This window comes from Poecilia reticulata, linkage group LG18 (genome assembly GCF_000633615.1).
Source record: "Poecilia reticulata strain Guanapo linkage group LG18, Guppy_female_1.0+MT, whole genome shotgun sequence".
In the NCBI taxonomy this organism is placed as follows: Eukaryota; Metazoa; Chordata; class Actinopteri; order Cyprinodontiformes; family Poeciliidae; genus Poecilia; species Poecilia reticulata.
The window spans coordinates 5,856,849-5,879,608 of record NC_024348.1 but is presented as its reverse complement, the minus strand read 5'-3'; the positions used below and the strand labels follow the sequence as shown (position 1 = coordinate 5,879,608).

Sequence of the window (22,760 nt, the reverse complement as noted above, 5' to 3'; positions counted from 1 at the left end):
TGGGTTTTTTTTTGTTTTTTGTTTTTTTTTGTTGGTGGGAGTGGTGGGGGGGCCCAGGACCCACGCAGCATGATGAGACCTGCCGCGCTCACCGAGCCGGCGCCGGGTTCGGACTCCGTCGCTTCTAACCGAGTCCGGATAAAAATGTAGAGAGACAGAGAGAGAGAGACAAGCGCCCGCGATGCTCATATGTCAGGAATAAGCATGCAATAAGTATGCACTTCTTCCACAACTTTTGGTGCACCGCTCGTTCCCCACGAGAGCAACTTCCTTGCTTTTGTAGCTTTCATGGCAGCTAACCCCCCACACCCCCAGCCCACTCCTCCTCCTCCACCCCCCAACCCCAGACCGGGGGTTTGTGTCCGGCTGCATGCGCTCTGACTGCGAACAGAACAGGAGAGGAGAGGAGGTAACCTGCAGCAACATGCCAGCCAGCGAGCTTCTCACCCACATTCACACTACTTTACTTTTTTTATTTAATTATTTGTTTTTGCAGCTTGCATGTTGTTCTGCGCAGTGTGGAAGATTCCGGCAAAAAAAAAAAGAAGAAAAGAAAAAAGAAACCCATAAAATATAAAAAAGGCTGAATGTGGCGGATTGTTGCTTCTTTGTAATAAGAAAGGGGGGAAAAAAGCGATCCCAGACATTCCTGCTCTGTCAGTGATAACAGCGTCTGCACAAGCTGGATTGTTGTGCGTAATCTAAGTCGTGTTGTCGTCCAAGAAAAAAACAGAAGCACAATTATTGATGGCTCTTTTTTTTTCCTTCTTTTTATTCCTCCCCAAAGTGTTCAAATGCTTATGTTTGGACCAGGGGTGGCTCTAGAAACTTTTGAAACCTCTTGGGTCAAAGCTGCTAGATTATTGAATTTAGAAGTCGTATTTGTCAAGTTCCCTGTCAAAAATGAAGAAGAACTCGTGTGAAGTCTGAATATTGACTGGGAAAGTCCTTTCTTATCCAATATGGCTGCCGCATACGATAACAGTGAAAGTTGTAGGTGTATTAGCAAATAGCAACTGTGATCGTTTCCTGAGTTTTCTTCTAATCTTGCAGCATTTTGACGCGTGCATCGTACAACGTCTGTATTCGTTATGCAAAGAATAATTTGAAACTTTAACTAGTTGAGGCTAAATCTCTCTGTGCAATGTTCTGTTCTGTTTAGCCAAAGTAGGCATCTGTTAGAGAGCTAGCAAGCCTGCAGGGCTGGTCACTGCCCACTCCTGGGCCCCCGTTAAGAGTCGCCCCTGGCCATTTTAAACGTCTGGTTGAAGTTTCTCCCTACACATGAGCTGGATTCAGACTATGGACCCTACATAGTCGCTCCTATAAGACTCAGTTCTCGCCAGACGCAGGTGTGTCATCTCTCGAAACCCTGCGGACAAAAATCACTGAATATGCCCCTCATGTGATATTTCAGCAGCTCTCTCTCTCTTTTTCCACATGTTGAATATTCACACCTCATTAATAATTCAGATATTCTGCTGGATGTTAATCCCGCCCATAATCCAGCCCTGTCCAATCAGGCTCGCTCTCCTTCCAGCTTCTTCTTGTGGTTTTTTTTTTTTTTGTTTTGTTTTTTTTAAACTCATCCCAGAGACTTTTCTTGCATCCCCCATAATTGAAGCATCAGTTTGTTTATAGAACATGCAATACGCAATTTGTTGGCAATGCTTGATCCTTGGTGTAAAACTCTCATTTAAATATTTTTGAAATATTTAATTTTAGTCATGATTCTGTAAAGCTTACCTGTGATCAGAAGTTGACTTATGATCCCTAAAACAGGGTGAAGGTGATTGGACAGAATAATTCTTTATTTTTTATCCATTAAATCTACTCACAAGCACCTAATAGTGTGTGTGAGATATTCTAGCGGCAAAGGTGAAATTAGCAGTGAATTAGCTTTAAATTATAACTTAAAAAAATATATATCTTCAAGATTTGCCTTGGTGTATTTAACTTAATGTATGCGGACCTTTCAATGCACTTGCCAGAAAGCAGCTTTAAGGTTATAGGTAAAAAAACAAAACATTTAAAATAGCACATGACTGGATGAGATCTGCTTTAAATTCATTATTCTCCATAAAGTAGCTGCAAATACTCACTAAAACACTGAGGTGAAAACAAGAAACGATGTTTACCATAGTTATTGTTTCTGTTATAACAGAGGTGCTACAGTAAAAGGTTGAGTGGCGCTTCCACAAGACTGTGGGTTGTGAAGAATATGATGCTAAAGTAAAGGGGGGGGGGCAAAACAAAACAAAAAAAAATCTAGCAGGACTGAAAGTGAAAGTGAATCGCTGAACTTGGGAACAGATGTTTGAGCCTCGTGCTTTCTCACTGTCCGTATCAGCGAGTTTATTTTCATCAGAGTAAATATATATAAGCAGACCTTGAATCCAGTGTGAGCAAAGGACAAAACCGTCTTACAGCAGAGGGAGTCTGACCTGGGAAGGCTTTCCCGGTGGTCTCACTGACTCCCTCTAGTGGCGGCTGGCTGTGTGTAAAATACTCATCAAAGCTCACTAAGTTGCTTCACTCGATAAAAAGTTAAGCAATTGCTCATTTACTTTGATATATATGGCAATCTGAATAGATATATCCATTTCCAGGAGGAAATCCTATCAAACTCCAAACTGAGGAAGCTGATGCATTTCAGCAGATTTTCATAGCAAATCCATTCTAAAATTGCACAGACCGTTTCCTTTCCATTTCATAATATAAAAGTTGTAATAAAAGGGGAGCGTCACGCACCACTTGTGCTCTGAGAATTAAAGCCGGCTTCGATACGAATCTCCTCAGCGCCAGGTGAGCGAGTTCAGCTGTAATGTACACCCCAAGGATCTTCCTTTGAACCCGTCATGCCCTGCAAACCACAAACACACACTTAGTTCGGAAGCTCGCTCCCCTGCGCGGGCGCGCACGCCCCGTCATGGGTTCCCTCACCTTTACACGTGACCTGGAGCCCAGGTGGAGTTTGAGGTGGAGGGGGAAAGAGGTCGACTGTTTGCACTTGTGAGGTGAGGGAGCTTAGTCATAACATCCGCGCAGAGATATGTCTGCGACGTATGCAGCAGATAACAGAGCATGACTTCCAGTGCAGCAGAGGAGCAAATCTGTACATTCTCTCTTTTTATCACCTTTCTCGTCTGTTTGTTTTTCATGATTTATGCTTTTGTCTCCTGGTAACGCTTTCTGTCTGCCTCCTCTTTCTTGTTTACGCAGGACTGTGATGTCTGTACCTTGTAAATAACACTTTCAAAGCTCATCTTTTATTCCATGCGAGTTCAACGAACAGGTTTTGTTGCTCTGACTTGATGGGTTTGGTTTGGTTTTTGTCACCAGTTGACATAGCATTAAAAGTAGAGCAGACATTAGCTTGCATTGCTTTATGTTCCTGGTGTTTTAGTTGTTTTTTTAATGGCTATAATAACTTTACATGTATTTTATGTTGAATCATTTTAAATTGGGATTGTAATCACATCATAACCCAAAAGCAGCAGAGCCAGCTAATTTAAAGAGTGGTGGAAAACCTGAAGAGCTACAGGGAATAAACCCAAGTTTGCTAAATGTAGCTATGGTATTAAAGATGCTGATAAAGTTGGTACTTTATCTCATTTTTAGCTTTGTAAAATATTTTTGCGAGGCATTCAGTTTGTTTCGTTAATTAGCTGCATCACCTATGCTGTTAGTAAGCAGACATGCTAACTCTTGTTAGCTTGTTGCTTCGGGAATAAATCTGGAGGCTAGCCCATTCCAGCCACTCACTTCCTGTATTTACTTGTTAGCTCGCCAACGTTCGTTCCAAATTACTGTTGTTTTCAAAAGGAGCGATGGGTGCTAACTCTCTGGTAGCTACGCCACAAGTGTCAGGATTTTTTTTGCGACCGGAAATATGTTCAGCTAGCTGACTTTGGTTTTCTTTGCAAGCTAAAAGTTTTTGGTGTAGTTCCACCGATTTGTTCCACAGAAAATGACCAGAAAAGCCTCATGTCTGCACAATCTCACAAATATCCATTACAACCACCCAGAAAAGTATGTAGCTAAATATTCATGGTTACAGATATTTTGATCTGATTTGTCTAATGAATTCTCAAATTATGGGATGCCGTTTAAAATTACCAGCTAAACCAAAAGAGAGCCAACATGCAGTCGAGAAAGATCTAAACAAATATATCTAATCTAGAATGTGCTTAAAGTACCTTGTTTTATATTAAAAATGTTTATCATGCTAAACAAAAATGCTTTATTTCCTTCCTCACAAGTAGAGAGCCTGACTAGATTACATTAGCTTGTTACGCAGCTGTCTGCTTATTTTACTGACAGACATGTTTGCAAGCTTGTTGCTAATGTTCGCTTTCAAGCAGCTTCACTATAAAAATACCAGTGTGGCAAAACCACACCTGTAATTGACTTGCGATTAAAAATAAATGTGCAATAAATAAAAAAAAAAAACAACTAAAACCCAACTAACTTGTTTGAATTCAGCTTTAAAGAAAAGAACCAGAAGTCTAATGTGAAAAGACCAAGAGAAACATAAATATTATTAAACCCTCCCTCGATTATAAGAGATTAGGTCCATCTGACTTTTTACTCTGTGTGCAGTTCAGCAGGGCAGTATTGACCCGCGAGCGATGTTTTGTTTTTCTGTGTGTGGTTTTGGGAACTGACGGTCTAACGGGACAACTCCCTGCTTCCCTGCTGTCCGACTGTGAATTCTGCCGCGCTCCTCATGAGCGTTGCGCTCAGGGAGGGTACAAAATTATTTATATTTAAACATGAGCTAGTTGTGGCATCCAACAGAGCTAAAATAGTCATGTGGTGTAGTTAGTGCTCAGACTAGATAAGGCACTCATGTCATTAATCCATTTTAAACACTGTCGCACTTTATTCCCAGCACTTTATTCCCATAATTCGACAATGTTGCCGGCCAGATGAGATGAACTCATGGGCTGGATATGGCTGCGGAGCCACCATGTGATGATCACTAGCCTAGAGGTTAAGACTCACAATGTGGTGTCAATGAACTGCGGATGCCACCGGTATTAGCGGGTGGACAAAAGAGAGCCAAGACCAACACCAAATGTTTAGACAGCTAATTATCCCAACGCAGTATAGACACTTCTTCCTTCTCTGCTTTTAGCTGCTGCTTGAACTCCCTGTCATTTAAAGACTTGGCTATTATTTCTTTCACTTGAGCTCATCTTCATTGTAGGTTTCTTGTATTCTGCAAAGTAATAATTCCATTTAATCTCATTCTGTTCCACGTCTCTTTTTGCCAACGTTTCACGCTCCTACACACCGTCATAAAGACGGTGAACATGAAAGTTTTTCTTGGGAGAGTCTTTGTACCATTTCACAGTGTTTGGTCTGGCGATTTTGGAAGGTCTGGCCATTTCCCAATAAATCCCAATTGATCCTGAAAAAGGCCTGATAGCTGTCACTGCTTGTTCTCCCCAAGAAAGGTGGTAAAGGAGAAGATGCTGTCGTCATGAGGGAACCTGTATCTCCGTCTGAATCAATCGCATCTTGCCAGCGACTTTCCTCTTTGATGGCTTCATACTTCCCCCATATGCTTGGAGCACGTTCGCTAACAAACACACATCCACGCACTGATACGCAGATCAGTAGGCAGGAATCGCACCCGCAACTTTAGTACTGCAAGTAGACTCCTCTTCCCATCGAGGTAGTCGGGAAAGCAAAAAAAACAAAACGTTTTGGCCTGTGCCGCGTCAGTACGACTGACTTTTTTTCTTCCTTGGTGTTGTTTCGTTAAGCCAATGGAAAAGCCAAAGACGGGTATGTTTGTAACGGTTTCAGACTTAAAAGAAACGAGAAAAAAAAACACCAAAAGCTGCAGAAACATGAACTGCCTGTCAAGTTCAGCTTTAATCCTGAAATGCGAGCTCTGTTTTTCACTTTGCTCTGCTAATCTCTTTTGCGTTCTGCACTCCAAGTTAAGTGTAATTATCTCTGGCAGGTTTATTTTTAGCGTTTTATGCAGATACATGCAGACTCAGACCCAGACGTTTTAGCTTTTGTTGCAGCTTGGATTTGTTCCTGCCTCTGATTTGCGATCTCTGAGTGTGTGTGCGTGTGTGCGTGTGTGTGTGTGTGTGTGTGTGTGTGTGTGTGTGTGTGTGTGTGTGTGTGCGTGCATGCGCGACTCCGATCCATGGGCTGACCGACAAGTCCACCTACACACACAGTCAGTCACAAGACATGTTGTTCTCCTTAGCTCCACTCTTGACTTCTTGTGTTTCAATTTTCCTCCAAACGGACCTTTGGTGTCTAAAGCTCTGCCTTGGGTCAAACGGAAACAAAACATATGAATGAAACGGCCAATAAAAGCTTTCGGAGCAACTTATCTAAAATATCTGAATGAAACAGAAAAGCAGCGGAGCTGAAGAAGCATGCTAAATTTGCTCTGTAAGCAGGAAAAGTTGTTTGCATATTTTCCCCTGAAAAAAAAAAAAAGGGTTTTTAATCTATCCGTCTGCGATCTGCAGATGTCTACTCCTCTCTGCTCCTGCTTAAACCTGAGGCACACATACAAAATGCCGTATGCGTCTCCCCCTCAGCAGAATTTAACTATTACTGAATATTTGTTAGCAGAAGATCAGGCTGCGTCACTCGGCGCCTCTTTATTACCGTCTGCAAACCGTCCCGTCTTGCGTTACGTCCTTGGGGTTTGTGGCTTCAGACGTTATTATTGCCGCTTCGGTGTTGTTGTTTTTTTTTTTTTAAGTTTGAGAATTGATATAACACTCAGTTTCTTATTACATTAGCCTTTTGTGATCTTTTAATCACCCCAAAGGTTCTCTTTTTTCCTTTGAGTTTTCCTACCTTTTTGCACATAGAAGTGAACTTGATGAACTTTCTCTGAGATCTGCAAAACAGTCCCACCATTCGACATTTCACACGTACGTTTTGGGTCTCGATAAATCACTACGCCATTGAAGTTGATTAGTTTTGCAAAACTGCATACAGCATTTCACTGCATACATGATGATAGGTTTTAACCACGACCCAATCAACAGTGTCCATTTTTAAAACCCGTCTGAAAACGTATTTTCCCCTCGCCAGTCTTGATTTCACTTAACTTTTATTGGTCTCGATTTTATCTTGTTTATCCGTCTAACTGCGGTGTTTCATTGTGTTTTGAATTGTAGCTTTTCCGCTATTTTTAAGCTTTCTTTTCTCTTCTTTATCACTGTTGTTTAGCCCTTTGTTTCAAGTGTCGAAGCGCTCTGCAAACGGAGTTGTTCTGGTGATGAAGGATCTCCAGCAGCAGTCAGTCTTGCAACTAATCTGAAGAGGCCTCTGACTGAAGACTGTTGCTGTATGACAATCTAGTTACTGTAATTACATGCCAACAAGCTCAATATCTGAGCGGCGGAGATGATATTTCACAGTAAATACTTGAGGATGACGCAGTCAGTTGTTAGCAAGCGCAACTAATCCGCCTCATTTGTTCTTGCCACTCCTCGTTAAATCTCTGTCTGGCCGTTCTGTCCTGCTCTGCTCCCATTAAGCCTCCTTTCAACTCCACTTCCTTATAGACCACGTCATGAATCGAGCAGCTTTAGTGATGCTGATTTCATCATCCTGCTGGAATATTTCACTGAGCGTTTTTGAATCGATACGAGTTTCACTTTTTCAACTGAATTACTGAAATAAAGGAGCTGTTTACTTTATGAAGCCCACAGAGGAATTCATGTGCCTGTGATTACATCCCCTCCCCACTTTCTTTTTCTTATTTTGTTTGGCTTGCACACTAAAAAGCAAAACTATATTTCTCTAAACTGTGTGAATTAATATCGGCGGTTTTCTGGAGAGAAAGACATTTTTGAATAAATGCAACATTTGCAATCTCTAACGGTTTTGATTTGTTTTTGATGGAACATGTACTGTACAATATAGAAGTCAAGAATTAAAAATTCATAAACCAAAAATGAGTCCAAAATTTGCAGCTTTGATTTGAGCCGATTCAGATTTCTCTTCTCACGCTTCATTTTAGCCTTCTCGTCATGCTTAATGATTATGATCATTTCATAACAATTTATTTACCTCTGCCAAGATTAGGAGCAAAGGTTGTGTCGCCACAAGTGTGTGAGTAGCTGTAAAACAAAACCTAGCTTGTTTAAAAGTAGCAACCCAAATTAAAAAGTTGATGTAGCGCCATACAAAATTGTTCCCTTTTATAAAAGCTTCTTAATCCTGTTGTGTTATTTCCAATGTTATTTTTAAACATGTAGGCCTTTCGCGATAAACGATAAATCAATTAATCGCACGATAAATTAAACCTATCGACCTCATTTTAATTATTGGCTTTATCGTCTCTTCCTGCCTTTTTTCTTTCTGTTGAGGACACTGATTGAAAAACGGCTCAGCTCCGGTGCTCTCCACTGACCCTCCCTTCCCATTTCCTTTGTGTAATGTCCAGCGCATATTACACGAGTTGTCGGCCCATTTTCTAAACCTGAGAAACACATTAGCCGAAGAAATCCTAGGTATAACGGTTCGATCGGGTTCGTCGTGCCGTGTGTTGTCCAGCCACATGGGCACAAAATAATGGCTACAAGTCCAGTTAACTAATTTTAAAATCAGGCATTAATCAATGCTTTACTAGAATTTACCTGTGATGCATGTGGCTAGAGTCAGCGTAAAGTCCTGACTGAATGAAAATCATTATAACCTATTTATGTCACTTTAACGAAGAACAGCTGAAAACTAACCGGGCTTCCAGTCGGGGAAACCCCCTGATTTAGATCGGAGCGTCCACGACGATCTACCGTAACACACAATACACTACAGGATGATCGGTTACGAAATCACTAGCGACAATCTTAGATCGGCCAATGATCTAAGATTGTCATAAGAGGAAAATAGGGACAAAAAATCGCGTAGTATGAACTACTGCATTAGGTAGTGGGACGTGCTCATCTTCTCTATTTAAATCTAGTGATTACTGAAGGATAATACAGACTTCATAATCTGCACTCTTTTGGTTGAATGCAGTATTTATTTCCACTTTGCTTTATGTTGTTTAGTTTTTATTCAAGTACGTTTTTTGTTAATAGAGACTGAGAATCCATTTTATTTTTGTTTTTTGTTTTGTTTTATTTATTTAGTTTATCAGTTCCAGTGTTATGTGTTCTTTTGAAAATAAAGTGTGTCTATCTTTGGCAGGAAATCGCATGCATTATTAGTCATTTCCATTAAATCAGTGTCAAAAGGTCTTGAAACAATATTATCGTTTATCGCAATAATTCTTTTAGACAATCGTCCAGCAAAATTTGTTATTGTGACAGGCCTATAAAACATGTCAATGACACTGAAAATGGATAACTATTAGCTTTATTTAATCTTTGTCAACTTCAACAGCATAGTGTCATTGTTAGCCTGTTGGCGCTTAGATAGGATACAGTCGATCAAGAAAAATAATTCATCTCAAAGTGAAACACAAATAAGTATCTTACTAATATGCAAAGAGGAGTTGTGTACAAAAGTTATGTGGCTTAATGAATGGAGTTCAATCAGAAAGTGACTCGTCTGTTATGGTAATAAAGAAGAAGAGACCTTGTGATTTATCTGTAAACACATTCCCTGCAAAACAAGCTACATCCCACAAGTTCAGGAATTATGTGTCACAAATCTGGATTTTTGTTTGTTTATTGTTGCCATATCTACATAAAAAAAAGAGAGAGAGAGAGACCCGAACACACACACTAGTCATGAGTCACACGGAAAGAACGTTTAACGTTTTAGCTAACAACTCCATCCATCTATCAAAGCAATTAAGGTGGGATGGAATCCTCCACCTATCTCCACCTCCCATAATTCAGTGCGTCTCACATGAGCTCAGACACCGATGACACACCGCGATAACTAACAATACACAGAGTGATGGGTGCCCAACTGGCTCCTTTCAACGTGCATAAAGCTGTTTTGACTACTTTGTGTTTGGTGTGGAATGGCGTCTGCTTCTCTTCTGCTCCTGTTTTCCCCTCCCTCGTTTTTAGTGCTCTGTGTCCCACACTCCGGTTTTGTGAACACCCGTTTCTATCACTACGTCACTGAGAAAGTCTCAGGGCTTCCCTGAAGGTCACACAGACGGAGTATTTGTCTCTTCATATGCTTCATGCTGTGTTAGCATCTATATCCACACCATTAGGGGACATTTTGAAAGAAAGAAACACAAATATGTTTATTCTAATCAACGGTGTTTCACTGTTTCCAGTTGGAACAGACTTTTCCTGTTTGTTTAATACGACGTGTTACCACTAGGGGGCAGTAAAATGAGTTGTAAATGGTTTAATTAGAAAGTAAATCAAGAATAATAAAAAGATGATTTGTTAGCAAAGCTAAGCTAGTAAATCCACATCCAACAGACTCAGTTAACATATTTTAAAGCCATTTTTTCTTTTGGTAGCTTTCTTGTGGTTTTTCCCCAACAACTGTGAAAACTTTAGAGCTGTTTAGCTGTTCTTTATGTCAAGAAGGGGCATTTTTGTGCACTTTCGAGTTTTATTCTCATCTCCAAATAATGTTTCAAGCTTTCCTTTTTAATCTCTGCAATAAGCACTCAGGTTTTACTCTTGGACTCGTTTTAATTGTTGTGGTTCAGTGTCGCATCAGGGTCCTCACAGTGACAGAAGTGCATGTTTGCATTGCTCAGGTGCTCACGATTAATCCCGGGTCAGTGTGCCGGCTGGTATGCAGCTAAGCCTTTAGCATGCAGAGGATAATGTTTAGCAGGTCGCAGTGTGTGTGTGTGTGAACATTTTTCCCTCTTGCCGAGTGACACAGAAACAGCAGCGGGACAAAGGAAATAAATCTAAGTGATCTGCTGCTTGTCTTTGTTTTTATTTAGATGCTAACGTTTCCACTAGTGCCGTTTTAAGTATCCAAGTTGCATGTTTTTTGTTGATTTGAGGCAGGCTATGACTTTATGAGCATTACTTTTCAAAAAAAATATCATTAATGAGTGGTGCATATCACTTCAGGTGTCTTCAAAGTGGTAAATTGACAGTGTGACTGCAAAGGGCTTTTCCTTTACAAAGTGTTTTCCATCTGCATCACTAACACAGTGCAGTTCGTAGACGCGTTTCTTTGTCCCTGCGTGCGTCTGTGTGATTTTGGTTCTATGTGTTTGTGTCAACCGTGAATTCATGGCATTCCTCATCTTCTCTGGACAAAAGCCCTCAGATCAAAATAAAACAAGACCTGAGACGTCTGTCAGATTAGAGAGGAGAGGGGGGAAAAGATGACGATGGCGAGGGGCGATGAACCCGATGCCTGTGAAAAGAAAACGCGAGCTGTACCTCAAAAAAAGAAGGTGAAACAAAAATGGTACGGGAGTAGAGATGTGTTAGTCTGAGGGGAAATAAGAGGGCTTAAATCTGTAGAAATTGTGTGCATTTGAAGAACACTGGAGAGAACAAAAGACGATTCTTTTACTTGCCATCTTTAGCCGTGTTGCTACAATAGAACAATTCCATTTACAAAGTGAAACTAGGAGATCAAGGTGTTATTGATTTAGTGCAATGCGCCACAACAAACAGTGAAACCTTTGAAGAATAACTCAAAACCACTCGTATTCTACTTTTTTCTTGCTCTCTGTGTCGGCTACGCTACACACAGACTTGTTGCCATAGCAACTGACAAGACAACAACAGCACCAATGTATCAGGACACACCAAAAAAACATGCCACCATTTCTCAAGCAAAGAACAGAACATTCAGTTTGTTATAGTTTTATGTTTACAAGCTTGGTGTTTATTTTGTAATTATTAATAAGTGATCACCTGAACACAGCTAATCAATACATTAGCTCTACTGTTGATCTGTCAAGAGAGTTGGTGTGTGGGTCTGCTTTGTTTTTTTACTCAATCCAAACAGACCAAATTCTGCCGCACATCTACATGTTAAAGTTGTCAAAGTCAAGATAGCATAACCGACCTACTTCCCAATCCCTTGCTATTTTTTTAATAAGAACTTTTTTCTGATCTTATCTTGTTTAGTGTTGATAATTGGTAGCAAACTACTGTGTTCTTTGTTTAACTAGATATCAGATTTAGTGCGTTATGTTGACAATTTGACAGCTAAAACCAATGGCAGTCGTTGTTGGAAAGCAGTTTTTTGCCCTGACAGCATTTTCTGTATAATGTGTGGGTGGATTGACTTGACATCAACATTTTATCCATCCATCCATTTTCTTCCGCTTATCCGGGGTCGGGTCGTGGGGGCAGCAGCTTCAGAAGGGAGGCCCAGACTTCCCTCTCCCCAGCCACTTCTTCCAGCTCCTCCGGGGGAATCCCAAGGCGTATGTCTCTCAGGCCAGCCGAGAGACATAGTCCCTCCAGCGTGTCCTGGGTCTTCCCCGAGGCCTCCTCCCGGTGGGACGTGCCCGGAACACCTCACCAGGGAGGCGTCCAGGAGGCATCCTGACCAGAAGCCCGAGCCACCTCAACTGGCTCCTCTCGACGTGGAGGAGCAGCTGCTCTACTCTGAGTCCCTCCCGGATGACCGAGCTTCTCACTCTATCTCTAAGGGAGAGCCCAGCCACCCTGCGGAGGAAACCCATTTCGGCCGCTTGTACCCGTGACCTCGTTCTTTTGGTCATGACCATAGATGAGGGTGGAAACGTAGATCGACCGATAAATCGAGAGCTTTGCTTTTTGACTCAGCTCTCTCTTCACCACGACGGACCGGTACAACGCCCGCTTCACGGCAGACGCTGCACCAATCCGCCTGTCGATCTCCCGCTCCCTTCTTCCCTCCTTCGTGAACAAGATCGTGAACTCTACCCTTTTCCGGCTCAACATTTTAATGTGTACTAATTATTTGAAACACTGGCTGGGGTTAACTTGTAATATTCATATTTATTTATGTTGACAGTAAAACAAAACAAAAACATCTGGAAATAATGTTTCACACTGTTTAGGGCATGGCAGTACAGCCTTAAAACAAAACCTGACTTCCCATTTTAATACATTTTCTTCTAGCTTTCTTTTCTTAAAAACACATTATTAATGGCAGACAATATTTCAATCATCCCACCTGTGAGTTGACCCGAATACTGAGGTCAACTAATTGGGTGTGCTGACATCACTCTGAACTATGGAAAAACAATCCAGATGTTCCTACAATTAAATCCTCAAAAGCAAAACATTTGACTGATAAAACTGATTTATTGCTCGGCCCTACTTTGTTTCCCATACTTTTCTAGACCAAATAGAAACATTACAGAAGCATTTTGAAGATGCTTTTCAAATACATCTCTCATATTTTCTTTCCTTTAGCAGTTTCTGTGCGTCTTTTCTTATTAGCAACATCTGGAGGCTAAGAAACAGGGAGGCGGAGCTAAGAAAAAAAAAAAAAAAACCTGCAGCGACCTGCCTGCTTAAGATCCCATCAGACACTTTTGTCTGTGGAACAAGAAAGAGCTTGTGGAGTGATCCGAATCTAAATCAAACTGCTGCTAAATGCCACAGATGGCATATGATGCTTCATACTCAGCTTTACGACTATAAAAGAGCTTTCCAAATGTCGCGTGTTATACTTTATCGCTCCAGAGTTAAAAATAAGATTCATGTAGTTCCTAACGGTCTCATCAGTGCATCTGTTCCACTTCTCTGCAGGAAGAGAAATCGATTGCGATGAATCCGCTTCCGTCTTTCAGTGTGTTAAAGTTTTCCCAGCAAAACAGGAAGCATTCTGTGTTGACGTGCACTTATAAAATATTTTAGTAGTTTAATAATATTCATTCTGATGGTAAACTGAGAACCTTGATGGATATGGAAGCACGAATTGAAATACATTTTCAATCTATTGATTCCCTGTTAAATCAAAGTTAAAAACTATTATTAGCCATGTCACAAGTAGATTGGAAGTTATTTTAATTATTTATATATGTTTAACTCATATTTTCTTCAAATATTGCAAGTCATAAAAAAATGCATTAACATTATGCTAATGGAACCTTTCTTTTAAGTGATGGCCAACATTTCTTTTTTTTTTTAATGTTTACACTGATATTTTGAAGATTTATCTTTGGTGAAGGAGCTCCAAGCCTCTTAACCATCACTCTAATTCAGGGGCCCGGAGCCACATGCGGCTCTTCAGAACCGTCACTGTGGTGCTCAAGAATTTTGGTCAAAAAAAAAAACTAAAGAATTGAGCAAATGTTTTAGAACATGAAGGTGATGAGAAATGGCTGCTTTTGCTTTTTTTCACCCCCCTTTTCTTTTTCTTTTTCTTTTTGCATCATATGCATGGCATTTCAACAAAGAATGACACCAACAGTGTTTTTTTTTTTTTACACCTTTTTCTATCAAAATGTAATATTCCAACGTAGACACAGTAAACGTGTGGTGATTACCTACATACACAAATTTGCTACAGATGAAATTGGACAAATGAGCTCATAGTGACAGTTTTAGACAATGCGTAAAATGTGCAGCTCTAAATGAAAGCACTGCACAGTGCAGCACAGAGCAGGTGCAGATATGAGCTGCCACCAACGGGAGTGTGAGCAAGAAGAATGAAAACTTACATTCTCAGCAGCGTCGGTCGCACAGCTGTGCCGTGTTTCCCTTCTCTCTCTTATCTTCAGAAAGGGACGGGCATATTTTGTCTACAGCTCAATATTAAGCTTAGACGGCGACTAATCCAAACAGAGACACTGACGGTGTGCAGATCTACAGGGTTGAGGAGTCTGCTGTAATTTATGAACTATATTTATTGTCATGTGATTTGTTAGATATTTTATTCACTTTTTTTTTTGTTTTTGTTTTTTTAGAATGAGAATCTGACACGCTCACAGTTGTTTGGCTGGCAATATATTCTTTTTTTTTTTCTTTTGTAAAAGACAGCCTCGGTGATATTCTGGTGAATTTAAAGCTTAAATAAAACTTAAGATACGGCTAAGTTTCTTCTGTTACTGCATCTGTCACCCACCCATGTGTCCCAGCATTCCTCCTTCCTCCGGCTCTCCTTCCCCAGGCTACACATTTTTAAGCGTTTCTGCTGCCGCTCCCATCTCTTAACTTTCTTGTTGCCCGTGGCTACCACACACCATATCGAACGGTGATGTATGTCGAGTGCTGAAAGGAAAGAAAAAAAAACTAAACAAAACAAATAAAGGGCATGTTGGAGCCTGAGCTGCAGGGCTGTGCTGTGGAGGGCAGGGCCGGGCAGGGCTTTGGGTGGGACATTTTGTCCTGTAAACCTGTTGGAGATCCACAGGAGACATCCTTCAAGAAAACATGGAACGCTGCAGATTTACTCCGTAGAGCGCAGGGATCGAATCGAAGGGTTTGTTCTTTTGCCGTTCTGCGTCGTTAACTCAGGCTTAATGTGAAAAACGTTACAGGAAACACTTAGCTGTTCAGGAAAAATACAGATTTTGTAAGCCATGCACGTGGAAACGGGCTGCATTGGGTGGAGCTGACGTGAGATCGCAAAGTGTGCCAATAAAAGGTGTCGGGGTTTTGAGTTCAGGCAGGGATTTCTGATAACAATTATGACAAAAATGCAAGGATCAGAACATCTACTCTTGGAAGCTGGAACTGGAAATGCCTACGTTATTTCATTGTTTGTTTTAATTGTTTCAAATAAACTTGATGGAGTGTCTGTCAGGCTCCCAGAGAGTGTCTCGAAAAGTCTTCCTTTGGACTTTCTCTATGTCTTTTTTCCCCGTTAAATTTTGCCCTTATAACTCAGACAGCCCCGTCACAGGCTGCGCTCTCAGGACTCTCTCTCTCTCTCTCTCTGTGTCCAATTAGTGTGGTCAAAATTTGAAAAATAGATAAAAAATAATTGAACTCCACATGGAACACTACAGCAAGATGTGAAACTATTCACTCGGATTCCTTTTGGACAATTACATTTTTTTAATACATGAAACTTGCTCTTATTTGTCAGATTTTATTATCTTATTTAACTCAATCAAATTTCTTAAGCGCTTGTTGCTTTAAGGGCAGCGTTTTTGTCCTTAAGCTGCATTATGTTACTTTTATTAAAAATATATATTTTTGTTACACATGTTAATATCATCATTGTGACGGTAGAATATAAAACAGGTGATCTGTAAGAAAAAATAAAACAAACTTAAGCTCGTCTGCCTTCTCCCAGTGCTCCCAGTACTACACCACACAATTTCTTAATTCTCAAAATGTAAACTAAAATAAAACGGCGTCAGATTTTATTAATTGTAGGATTTCTCTTTTGTCTTTGGTAAAAGACCACAAACCATTTCTTCCTCTACGGTTACTCTTGCGTTAGTTTTGGTTCAGTTGACCCAGAATGTCCTGCGTTACAGTCCACTTCCTGCTTCTGGAGTGATCTCTGGTCCGCTTCCATCCACATATGCATTTGTTCCGCACCAGAGTTCACTTTAATCGAACCGAGACCGAGGTTTGTAGGCGGAACAGAATTCGCTTTTTTGGTCCGCATCAGAGTTCGATTGCGCATTCACACCTCGCCAACTGAACCGGACTGTCTGGGCAAACGGACTGGAGTTTGATTAAAGCGGACTAAGCTGGGAGGGTTTGAATACTCCCTTAATTCTCTGTAAATTATTCAAGCCTTTGATTGTAAACTTTAACTGGAGCCTAAATTAAAAGAAAATCACCAGAATTAGGAAATCATTTCTGAAGTTGATAATCTCATAAAGGACTATGTAAAATGAGAAAACAGAGTAAATGTTACTAAAGTGAAACCTCTGAGACTGGAAAGAAAGCCGGTTTGTCGCGGAGGGCGGTCAGCTTCCCTGCTGGCATCTCTCAGCGGGAGGTCTCCGGGGTCAACATTCATTAGGCCAAATGAAAAAGAGAGGAGAGGAATGAAAATTGCGGCGAGAAACAGAGAAATTCCTGGGAATGACAACGGGATTCCTAGACTGCAGTCTTGAACGTCCGCATACGGGACTCATCAGTTGGGTTGTTTTCCTCTTCTAACAGCCTGAAGACGTCAGATTGCCCACTTTTGAGTGAAAACATTTGGTTTGGCTGTTGCTCTCGGGGGTTTCAGCAGCGCTGAAGTCGCCAAAGTCCAACTGCGATGAAAGGGACCTGCAGCTTGACGCAGCGCCCCCGCATCCTGCGATGTACGTCTCCTCTGCCACATAGAGTGCAACACATGTGACCCTGCAGGAGATGAGAATTTGTTTGAAGGATTCAAGTGAGTGTCTTGTAAAGGCAGATCTAAGTAATGATGTTCTTACTAGGTAGATGTTTCAGTTCTGTGGCCGCAAAATCTTTGCCCGTTCTTTTTTCAGTACAAGTAAAAGGTCCGATTAGATTAAGAACATCTGTGAACAGCAATTTTCTTTATTGTCATTTGGGTCCCCCTGACTTTGACTGGACCATTCTAATACATGATTATAAATCGATTTAGACAATTTGGTTGTCGCTTCTGACATATACCCCAGTATTGTCTACTACAGCCTGCAAAAGGTTTTCTTCAAGGATTGCTCATATTCTGCTCAGTTCCAATAACATACATTATGTTTATGGTGGTAACATGACAAAAATGTGGAAGATATAAAGGCATACAAGGGCACTTTTGCAGGTATTTGAGAAGTTGCCTAAAGAAACCCTAAATTACATTTTGACCTTAAATAAGACAATAAAACTCACAAAAAACGATCTAAATTTAGAGGTAAATCAGTGATTATAACCTAAAGTTTGCAAGAGATTTCAAGGCATTAAAGCGATAAAAATAGTGCACTTGTGTCATGTCTTTTTCTACACTGAAGCGAAAATGTTGCCACAGACTTAATTTAATAATACCTTCAATAATCTTCAAAAGGAAGTTATTGTAGAATAATTTCCACATCTTATGAACGCAATGTAGACTAAAGAAAGGCTAAAGATACTTTCCACCGTCAAAGGAAAGCAGCCACATTGTTCCACACTGTAAAATATCAGACCGTCTGTGAAAGCTACCCTTGTTTATACAGTAAACCCAATGTAATAGTTTAACAGGTGGGCTGCAGAGGCTTTCTGCTGTGTTTGTTGAGTGTGAAAGCAAGCATCTAGCTGCCTCTTTCCCATTTCATACCCTTTAACCCCACAAAGTCTGAAAACATAATAGCACGATCATCAGACGGATCGAATCCAGATGGGATTTGGAATAATTACCGCAGTAAGTCTCAGAGCTACTTAGAAACTCGTAGATGTCCTCTTTAATCCCTTTATTTACCTCTTTTCCTTCAGCGTCTGTTGTTTGGACTGAAACGTCGTCCCCCCTCCCCCCGGTTTCTGGTTCATTTTGTGGATAAAAATATGCAGACAACAGAGAAAGTCAGACACGGAAACATGAACTTTGGTTGGTTGAATGAAACGCTGTGATCAAATGAGAGGGTTTAGCCGATTTCAGATTTTATTTGCATTTTGCTTTGGAGTGCCTTTGCCTCCCTAATGCTTTGTTGTACAGCTATTTCTGTGCATGTGCCTTTATATTTATGCACGTGTGTGTTCATGCCAGGGCAATGTCTATACCTGTCTAATTATCAGTCTTTGATAAGTAGGGGGAATTCCAGTCTCGCCAATGTAATCCTCAGGTAGAAGCCTTCCGCTCTTCTCCTCATCATTCTTCTCATCACCTCAGCCTATACCCATCTTTTCCTTAATTGCAGTAAGCTCTAAAAACAGTTCCTTTGGCATTTCTAGGAGAAAAAGTCACCTCTCAAAATGCTGCCTAAATTCTACCAGCATACAGGAAACACAGTTACAGTCGGTGCTGGGATTAGGTCTGTACCTTGGTTTGGAAGTCCCAGTTTGGTTGGTAACTTATTGGTGGTGTCGTCGTCTGTATTTCTGAGTCAAGGTCTTGGTTTTGGTTTGTGGCTCACCAACGACGGCGCAGTTTAGGTCTTACCTTTGTTTTAAGTTCATAGTTCAGAGTGTACCTTGCTGTTGAGGTCACAGTTTAGTCCGGTTTACGATGTTTAGGTCGTGATTGGGTTTCTACCTCTGGCTGTTGAGTTCACGATTCAAACTCTTCCTCGTTGTTGAGTTTACAGTTCTGTCCATACATTATTGTTTAGTTTTGACACTTACCACCGACATGTCGGCACATCACCTATCAACACACCACTACATGGTATTAAGAAACTAAACAAAAAAACTATTGAACTCTTTTAGTGTCTTGTTTTAATTTTAAATCTTTGGTGCTGCATTTAAGTGTGTCAGACTCAATTAGGAGTGTGGGATTATATAATGTAGCAAATTGCCATATCCAGCACTCCCTTCCCACAGCCACATCAATGAAAGGCAAAAAAAACCTTTGCAAAATACTTAGTCTTCAAGTTCCTGCATATGTTCATTACTATATATTCTGGCACTGATGGAAATGTTGACTATTTTAGAAAGTATTTTTATGCCAATTTTTAATTGAGGTTCCTCAATGACATAAAAGCAATACGAGTTTGTGTCCTAATCTGAATGATTAACTGTAGCTGACAGTTTTGTACAAATACTTGAAATGTTACACACCGACTTTCTACATTAAGACATCGGCAAGTGTGTCTCACATCGAGGGCTTTCAGGACATGGCATAGATTCAAACTAATTTTGAGTTAAAAAAAAAAACATGCTAGAGGGAAAATAAACAGTTGTAATGGTTAAAAAGTTCATTGTTGTATTTCCATTTGGTTTGATATTATTAACCTCATTCAGCAACAAATACAATCCCTCTCAAAGACCTAAAAACTAACTAAGACGGCCACCACAGGAAGGTGAATTACATAAAACATGGTCACAGTTTATTCTACCATAGTTATTTGACCCATTGCAACTTACTGGTTTTTTTTCAAATATTTATTTCTTTTTTTTTCCCAGTTTCTTCATGTGCAGGTTATGACTACCATCATTTCTATATCAGAATATGAGAATCCTGAGAAAGTGGTCATACGACATAGTGATTTGAGTCTTGAGAGTTGTTTTTCTTTTTGATTAAATGATTGATTTTTACTTTATTTTTTTAAGGTATGCAAGTTGTGCATCTGTTTTGATTTATTTATGCCACCTGGAGAGAGGGGAGGGGTTGATTTGTGTGTTTGTTTTGTAATGAAAAACAATATTGTATGATTAAAGCCCTAGTCTCTAATGGCTACTAAAGTTATATTACCATCACATCAAACCTCCCTACAGACATGTTTGGTCTTCATATAAGTTTGCCACGCAAAGGAAAATCATCTGGACGCAGTTTAGAGACGCGTCTGGTTTCTAACAAATTTACTGAAAGTTCTTTTGTTTTGTATACACAATGCGCGTGTGGCCTTTGAAGGGGATTGAAGGATTTTTGTACACTCAACCAAGAAGGCTTTTATGGGGGAAAAAAAACGCTGGGAATCTCTGTCTTACAGTATGCAGATTTATCTCTGCCCAGGTCTGTCAGGTCGACTTGCTGAAAATAGTGTGATAGAGGTGGGAAGACATCAGAGAAGGCAGTTAAAGGAGAGATTTAGTGGAGCAAATATCTGCAGCTCACTGACATTTCAAAGTGGATTACATGCTCGGTGCTAAGAGGGTGGAGAAATGGAGCAAGAACCACCGAGTGACTGTCAAAGAACGTCTGTAGAATCTCAGGCTTATGTGGTTAACTCAACCATGTACCCACTTATGCAATTGGTAGATTGTGATGCTGAACAAGTGGTTGTACTCACCCAGTGAGATGAAGCTATTCAAACTTGAAGGTTTGTCCTCTGGTGTGTCTTCCAAGCATGTTTTAGCAGCAGGAGAACTTCATCCTTCCAGTTCGGTGTAACCAGCCTCCTGCCTGCTCCAGCCAAGAAGCCTGTTTAACTTTCACTATCTGCACGTGCCCAAGTATCTGCTGGTACTTTCTACAAAGGCCTGTGGCCATACCATCAGCTACAACAAACCAGCTAATCAAGTGACGTCACCAAAACACAGCAGATTAAACAAAAAACGTTTATCAGATTATGAGCATACAGTTTTTAAAAATTACATTTTACAGTGGTTCCCTTTTTAATTTTGTTTAGCTCACTATAGTTGTTTACGTTTTTTTGTCCAAACTGAGGGGGAGAAATGGTTCAAATGAACCCCACGCGCCCACCCTGTCCCAAAAAATAAACAAAACAAAAAGACGAGAACTCTACAAAAAGTTACCATTAAACTTCAGAGCGCTGTGGGAGCCGCGTCTTTCCTTTCCTTATCTTTCTTTTTTTTTTTTACAAAATGATGAATCTCCATCTCGCTCTCTATCCCACGATCGTCTCCTTTGCGTCTCACTCTCACTACTAACAAACATGGCGCCATTCTGTGGTTTTTGTTAATGTGTAGTTCTGTAGCAGTATCACAGCGCCATCAATTGGTCCGGCAGACTTACTACATCACTTTCTGTGGCGCCGCAGCTTGTCCCGTGGACCATGTTTCTTAATTATTAGAGAATATTTACTGTGCTGCTCGTCTCCATGTGTACAGGCCCGTAGTTTAGGAAGTGACGATGTAGATGATGATTTTCAGTGTATGAAAGTGCTTCCTGTTTTAATGTCCATTCCTCAAAAGATGTTTTTTTAATGTTTTGTACACAATTAACAATTTTTAGGTTTTCTACCTCTAAAATGTGATAGTATTGGGCTTTATTAAAAATATATATATATACATATATGTGAGAGGCTTCTTTTGTAAAGCCAAACTTTGACATTAAAGTTGATTTGGCTTCAGAAATGTGGCAGTTGTAAGATTGAAGAGTCAATCCCTTGAGTGCCTTATTTTTGGTCAATAAGAATAAGCAATATTTATTGAAGTACGTCATTGGTCTGGATTAGATGGAAGCCAATTTTCCTGTCTCTCTCAGAGCAGCATGAAAATCTCTAGATATCGTTCTTGAACCTACGAGAAAACTCACGTCAGGCTCTAATGGTTAAGCGATAGGCAAGAAAATTAAAGGGGATGAGACTTTAAAACGACAGAGTTGAAGAGGTGAAAAGAGTGAGAGCTGCCAGGCTGGGCGTGGGAGAGCAGACAGCATTGAGTTGAAGCAGACCAGATACTAATGTGGGGATCCAAGGCTTGTAAAAACAGAGCTTCAGAGATAGATTAACCCACACACTCAGACACACACACACACACACTGACTCAAAATCATGTGTACTTGACATCCATCCTCTACAGTAACATGCTAAAATCTGAGATAGGAATCAAACCGTCAACCCTGACTGGCCCTGGCTAGCACAGATAAGCTGCTAAATCCAGGAAACAGGCAGAAAATCTGCTCAGTGGAAGATGATAGACTATCATTGTGCAGATGGCACCTGGTTCACAGCACATGTAAAGCTGTGCGAGTCAATGAAAAAGCATTTGCCCCCGTTTAACGATTTCTTCTGGGTTTTTTATTTTATTTTTTGCCTTTGCGTCACGTTTGCAAATGTTTCAGAACATCAAAACATATTTTGCTATTAGACAAAGTGGCCTGAATAAATAGAACAGAACATTTCAAAAGATGATTTCAATGATTAGTGGAAAAAACTCTCTGAACCAATCTAGCCTATTGTTAAAAATGGAATCGCTTGTGATTAAAATACTATTTTAGACGCCAACATGTTATAAAATCTGTGTCGTTACGATATTTATTCATTTTAGTGCTGATTCTGTTTGTGGATAAAAGGCCAAAGAAGGATCATCCCACTTGCAGCAAAAACTAAGAATCTGTCATTTTCATGTTCTCCTTTATGGTTTTTTTTTTATTTTATTTTATTTTAACCCTACAGCTGCCTTTACATTTTG

General features: G+C 40.4%; 1 protein-coding gene and 1 long non-coding RNA gene across 4 annotated transcripts in view; one reads left to right on the top strand and one right to left on the bottom strand.

Annotated features, from left to right (window-relative positions):
* The window catches only part of col4a5 (collagen, type IV, alpha 5 (Alport syndrome)), a 57,682-nt gene that overhangs the window by 400 nt on the left and 34,522 nt on the right, over nucleotides 1-22,760 (top strand). The window lies entirely within an intron of this gene.
* LOC103480251 (uncharacterized) lies at nucleotides 15,915-21,329 on the bottom strand. The gene is made up of 3 exons (XR_536065.1): nucleotides 21,141-21,329; nucleotides 20,675-20,787; nucleotides 15,915-17,150 (listed from the first exon to the last, which is right to left on the bottom strand). It is a non-coding gene; the product is annotated as an uncharacterized LOC103480251 (long non-coding RNA).